Raw genomic sequence first — 6201 nt, forward strand, 5'->3', positions numbered from 1 at the left:
TTCGAGGCACATTTTTAAAAAAAATATGGATGTTCTGTACTTCACTATTTTTAAATCAACTGATTTACTCTTAAATCTGCATCTTAAAATAATATTTAAAGATGTTAACTTTGGAGTAAAGCATTTGTTTTATATAAACAAAATGGTGAATGACCATACTTTCTTTAAACAATGTCTACATTTGCTTAAACATTGAACTGCAACATACCTGTTCTACAGTGTAATTTGACTTATTGGCGTGTACATAAAATAGCATCCAGACAGATGCACGATTAAGTGACAGAAAATGCATTGTGGGTAATCAGAATGAACTGATCTTCTGCATTACCGGTAATTACATGTGTCCTTCTGTCATTGTTCAGGTCAGCCTGAATGCCCATCGCACTTCCATTCAGTGGGAACCTGAGTGTGGAGCAACTCTCCTGGTATTTGAATCAGTAAAAGCGTAGTCCTTCAGAAAAAAATAACTCTAAGTATATCATTAAAATATACCCCTCACAGCTAAAGCTGCAGCATTCACATGTACCCCAATCTTACTGCAGACTAGGGCAGGACAGAATTGAATGATATTGTGGGTGAATTGGAATTGGAGGAGATCAAGCTTTGGGGGTGATGAAGGTTAGGAGTCATTCACTGTAGATAGGTGATTCCACCACAAAGGGGCGACGATGGGGGACTTGGAGGGGAGTATCCAGACAGAGGAGCCGTTGGGAAGGAGTGCAGGGCCCAAGCTGACCCACAGGGGGAGACAAACTGTGAACTGGGGCCGTCTGGCTGGGGGCTTGGTGCTCCAGTGGTTGGGGCGCTGAAGCAGAGTGACTAAATAACTAAGTAAGACCAAATCAGCCGAACACTCAAGCTGATACTGACAGGATTAGCCTGCTGTGCCTGGCATTACTCTGGGGTCGAGCCAACTGCCTTGCTCCAACCACTTTGCATAAAAAGGCTTTCAGACGCATAGACTAAGAGTGATGCATACATAACTATTACATTTATAATGGCTTCATGCAGTGGATTGTGAAAAGAAATATGAATAAACATAAGACAAACTCATTTTAGTTTTATAATGTTTTGCATCAGTGGGGACTTTCTTAAGACAACCAATTAAGTACATACATGCTTGACTAACCTGGTTATAAACAAAATAAAATATTCAATTTCAATTATCCTTGGGTTGTACAATAATATAGCACGCTTTTCTGCTTGTAAATTAAACATACATACATCAATAAATAATCAGTCAAACCACTTTTCAACAGATTTTTTTCCAGAAAATCTGCATAATTTTGAGCATTCTCTTATCACATAAGTGTCCAGTCACATCCGAAAAGGGCCGATGCCGGAGTAGGTTTTTGTGTTTTTCCGATACAGTTTCGCTCACAAAAACCGCGGTCGCTTCCCGCGTGCCCCCGAAACCACGCCGCTAAATGTCATTGGGTAAGAGCCGCGGGGATTCGGAAAGGAGCTCCCAGGCGCTGCCTCTCCGAAGACGTAGGTAAGAAGAGATCGCTGTCAGGCAGCGCTGCAGAGTTGCCTCTTAAGCCCTTGAGCCCTCCATACAAGGGCTTTCATTTCATCAGGTGCCATTACACCGCCAAGCAATCACTCCAAGGCCAGAGGGAATGAGGGAATGAAAGGTTTGGAGAGGACCTTAAACCATCATAAATCGGACGCTCCCACCCACACCGTTGCTCGCGAACGGGACGGCTATAGAACTTGTCTCACGAAAGGCCCGGTAACCGCGTTGACTGGAGACGGCAATCTAGGGCACCTATGACAGAAAATAAACACTTAAAAAAGTAACTAATAATACCAACAAAAGAAAAGCAGTTGCAGTTCTGCCAATGTCACAGCAGTTTTTGAAGCCCCATTAAAAGATGCAATCCACGTAGCATCCATAATGTGTGAACGCTACAATAACAAACGCATTGACTTCGACCAGCTAAATGTGACAAATGTTATTACCGCCGGTGCCTTTGGTCCGCAAGACACTCTCAGCAGCATTTAATGAAAAAAGGCTACTTTAATTTTCTCATTTTTGCTGTCATTCCGCACTAATATGATGTACAGCGCTAATGAGCGCATATGCTCACAGAGACTGTAAAGAGAGTTTCAGGCTGCGGGGGATGATACAGTAGGTTCTATATCCCATGATCCTTTGGAGCTCCATGGTAATGAACTAATAACTTCTATATCCAGCCTAGGCGGTTGTCCTCATTTCCTACCTGATGCTACCACAGCTACCAATAAAAAAGCATCAATATACTGCTGTAGCATCCTGGGGGATTTATTGTCGAGCACAAAATAAAAATATAAAAGCCCGGTTTCCTTATAGATACAGTTTCCCTGCAAGAATCACATACTTGAGCCAAATACGAGCCTCAGATATAAAAAAAACAACATTCGAGGAGACAATTTAAGAAATACAAACAACAATCTCACACAAGAGAGCGGCTCATTGAACAGCACGTACTGCTGAAAACAGACTGCTGCAGCCTACAGGCATTTTTTTTTTCTTAAATGTTGCAAATATTATTATTTTTTTGTATTTATTCTATTTAGAGCTTATGCATCCTAGACGTGCCTTACAAAAGTGTTTACTGGTGCTGTCTTCTTACTCCTTTTTTTGTCAAGAAAGATAAATGTTGAAATGTTATTAAAACAGAGGATTTCGGTTCATAGGAATACAGTTTACCATAGAACTGATAAAGTTCTCCCCAAAGCACCATCGCGCACTTGAGTGTTTTTTATTGACCAGCATCTCAATCATCGCAGCTGGGAGCAGGGAAGAGCACCATTTGCGTTCCAGCTCATTAGCTTTTCCGCGCGTTTTTATTCCGCAGACAGATCTCTAGCGCAGCAAGTGCTGCACATAAGATGGATTCACCGCCTGTAGATTTGTTTTTATGCCTTTACAACTCACCAAAAAGATGCTAATTACTGAGAGGAATCACAGCTGGTGGAGCCTTGACACTTTGACTTAACAATGCCCTCTTGTGGTAAAACATTGCCATTGCGTACTTTGACAGACAAGTCTAAGGGTACGTTTAAGCGTTTTAGCCGCTTATTTTTTAATTTTTTTTAATTTTACCTCCTTGCTTCCCTTCCTTCCCTCCTTCCCCAGTATGGAAGGTCAAACGGCTCAACAAAAAAATGTGATATTGACGTCTGGAATCGCGCGTTTTTGCGCATTGTCGCACGTGGATGCATTCCTATCGCTTATTTCATTGGTCCTTTGTCTCCAAGGCCCGAGACTGATGCGGAATTCTGTCGAGGTGCGTCATCATTTGATGACATGCCAACCGGGTAAATACTCCTTTAAAGACCGAGGAGCTCGGAGGCTTCTGAAGAATTCCTGAGCGAGGAAACGCGAGTGCATCCTTTGCAGAAGTATTTCTTCGGAAAGCGTATAATGTAATATATATATATAACGATCGTCCCGTAGATCCACCTCTCCCCATCTGCCACGTCTGTAATCGACGCGGCTTCAAACCGATGCTTGAATGAGCGAGGACGCTCAAATTGCCTTAAACGGGTTTTCTTGATCCCTCTATCCCCCGCCTCCTTCCCTTGCTTCCTACGTCTTTGTCTTGTGAGTGGGCCTCACAAGCCCACAACCTTGAAAAGCTTGTGTGAGGAGCCATCACTTAATATCTTGTATTCTTCAGGGTCATGGTCCCAACTTCATAATTCTGAACCCAATTTCAACTGTTAACAATAACCCTACTAAAAATCATACATACGTTTTGCAATCTGGTTAGATAACTACTTTTTTTTTGTTTTTGAAACAACGAACCTGAACAGGTTAAGTACCTTGCTCAAGGGTACAACGGCAGTGTCCTTACCCGGGAATCTAACCTGCGACCTTTTGGTTACAAACCCAGTTCCTTACCCACTGCACCACCCCCCCGGCCTTCCTTTCAGCTCATGATGCCGTCATGACCAGAGTCATCCTTTTTTCTCCAGTTCGCACGTTCTCGTCGACAGTCACGCCCCGTCACTTCTCCTGTTCGTTGCGCGTGGATTTTGTAACTGGCCTTTTTTTTTCGGGTTGCCAGCCTGTGGCAGATGGGCTCTCCCCCCCTCCCCCCTCTGAGTCAGGTTCTGCTCCAGGCTCCTTCCTGTAACCAGCCGGGGAGTTTTCCCCCCTGCCGCTGCTGCCCCAGGCCTGCTCCTGGGGGGGGGGGGCTCAGGCCCAGATCGCTGCACAGCTGCTTAGTGACAATGCCACTTGTAAAAAAAAAAACCGCTGCAGCCTACAAACAGAATTGAACTGAACCGAATTAACTGAACTATGCGCCATGACTTAATGTTTATTCGCGCAGTTTTAATATTCATCCATCCATCCATTATCTGTGCCTGTTCATGCCTGGTCAGGGTCGCGGGGGGGGGGGGGGGGGCGGGGGGGGGGGGGGGGGGGGGGGGGGCGGGGGGTGGCTGGAGCCTACCCCAGCCTGCTTTGGGTGAGAGGCAGGAACACACCCTGGACAGGTAGTTTAATATTGCACCTTGCGATGTTTGCAAGTCTGTTTACAAGTCTCCCCTGAAAAAGAAAGAGAGCTCAGTTTCAATAGGACCTGCTCAAATAAAGGCTCAATTAAAAAAAATAATACATTTCAATGACCAACATCTGAACCAGTCAAATTGACACGGAGCGATTTGATTGGCTCGGTGAATTAAATATTGCTGCTCTGTTTTTGTGTGGCTCATGAAGCGTTACTACTCTAGCCAGGCACTGATCCACCCAGTTTAACATCTTGTCATCTTGACTAGCTAGACAACATGTACACGATAGGATAGGCGCTGCAATTAAACAGGACCACAGAGAACCTGCAGTGTTTCCATTGGCCGCTTTATTACCGGTGCCTGCTTTTCATTGGCTGACGTTTCTGTCCGTCTCATTCCCGGTGTCATCCTCACGCTTCGCAGTCCGCGTGGTCCTGAGCTTGCCGAGGCCACCGCGCGGCTCCCGCATACTGTAGGCACGGCGCGAGCTTTTCTGAGCCAGACTGGAGGGTTTGGCACTGACCCCCCCCCGGGAAACAACAGACAGCTGCCATTTTGGCTCCCCTTTTGCCTTTTTTTTCCTCTGACAACGTGGCACTCTCACATGAACACCCATTTCGAATTTGAAATCGGAAGATGGACTCGGTATTGAATAGAAACTCCGGTGCTGGAATTCGTCCCGCGGGGCTGGCTTTTGATGTTTTCCGGCACCGCTTATTCATTTAAGCCGTCGATTGGCTGAAGAATCCACACGCTTTGTTCTCAAGGCCGTAATTAGCGGCCGATTGAAGGGAAACCACAAATAAGCGCAGCGGCCCTCCAGGGCTCGAGTTGGACACCACCGGAGCGCTATTATTTATAGCCGGGCACATTAGCGTTTCCCTTTTGTGACACTTTTCTTTCATAAAAAGCCAGCTGGTAGTTTGGCATTTTCCCAGAATGAGTGTTATTTTATTATACGCCTTCTTTTTTTATCGTGGCTGTATAATGTCATGTTTTTGATTTTTTTTTTTTTTTTGTTTATTATTATTGGAAAAACTACGTTTCGCTGGCTCGAAATTTTGGAATCGGTCTGGCAACCCAGTGAAAACGACTAAACGTTTGGCACAAACAAAGCACATACGTTAATTACAAGCTCGTGCTTTTCAAAACGTATTTCTTCCGCCTCGTAGAACGTGTTGCGTACATCCCAACAGCGGTAAACCGCGTTCTACTTATTCCAGCTGTCGCGACGCTCTCGTGTGCGCCTGAAATGTGGCCCCCTGGTTCGGAATCTGGAATACTGGTGCATTCCGTTCGATCGGGCCGATGTTTTCACCTTGGTCCTCAGCGTCGCTCCCTTCTGTTTCGGCCATCGCCAGAACGGCTACGCGTATTTCACAGGAAACCGAAATTGGGGCTTTTGTGATGTTCCGCGAGATCACGGCGTTCGCTATCAAAGCCAGTTTTCCCCGTCGCTGTCGTTCGCAAATTAGTTTCCCTCTCGGCGATCGGCGCCGTCCGCGCGACCGTAGTAGGCTACAGACGACTGGCGTTCTCCCTCAGCGCCCAGAAAACCCTTTCAGGTGGAGTCGTAAACAATACATCCCGGAGTGAGTTTTTTTTTTTTCCCCACAGCAATCTGAGAAAAGGTTTGAGACGGACGGACCGTTTTTTTTTTTTTTTTTTTTTTTTTAACTTTTATTGATTTTTTTT

This window comes from Anguilla anguilla, chromosome 19 (genome assembly GCF_013347855.1).
Source record: "Anguilla anguilla isolate fAngAng1 chromosome 19, fAngAng1.pri, whole genome shotgun sequence".
Lineage (NCBI taxonomy): Eukaryota > Metazoa > Chordata > Actinopteri > Anguilliformes > Anguillidae > Anguilla > Anguilla anguilla.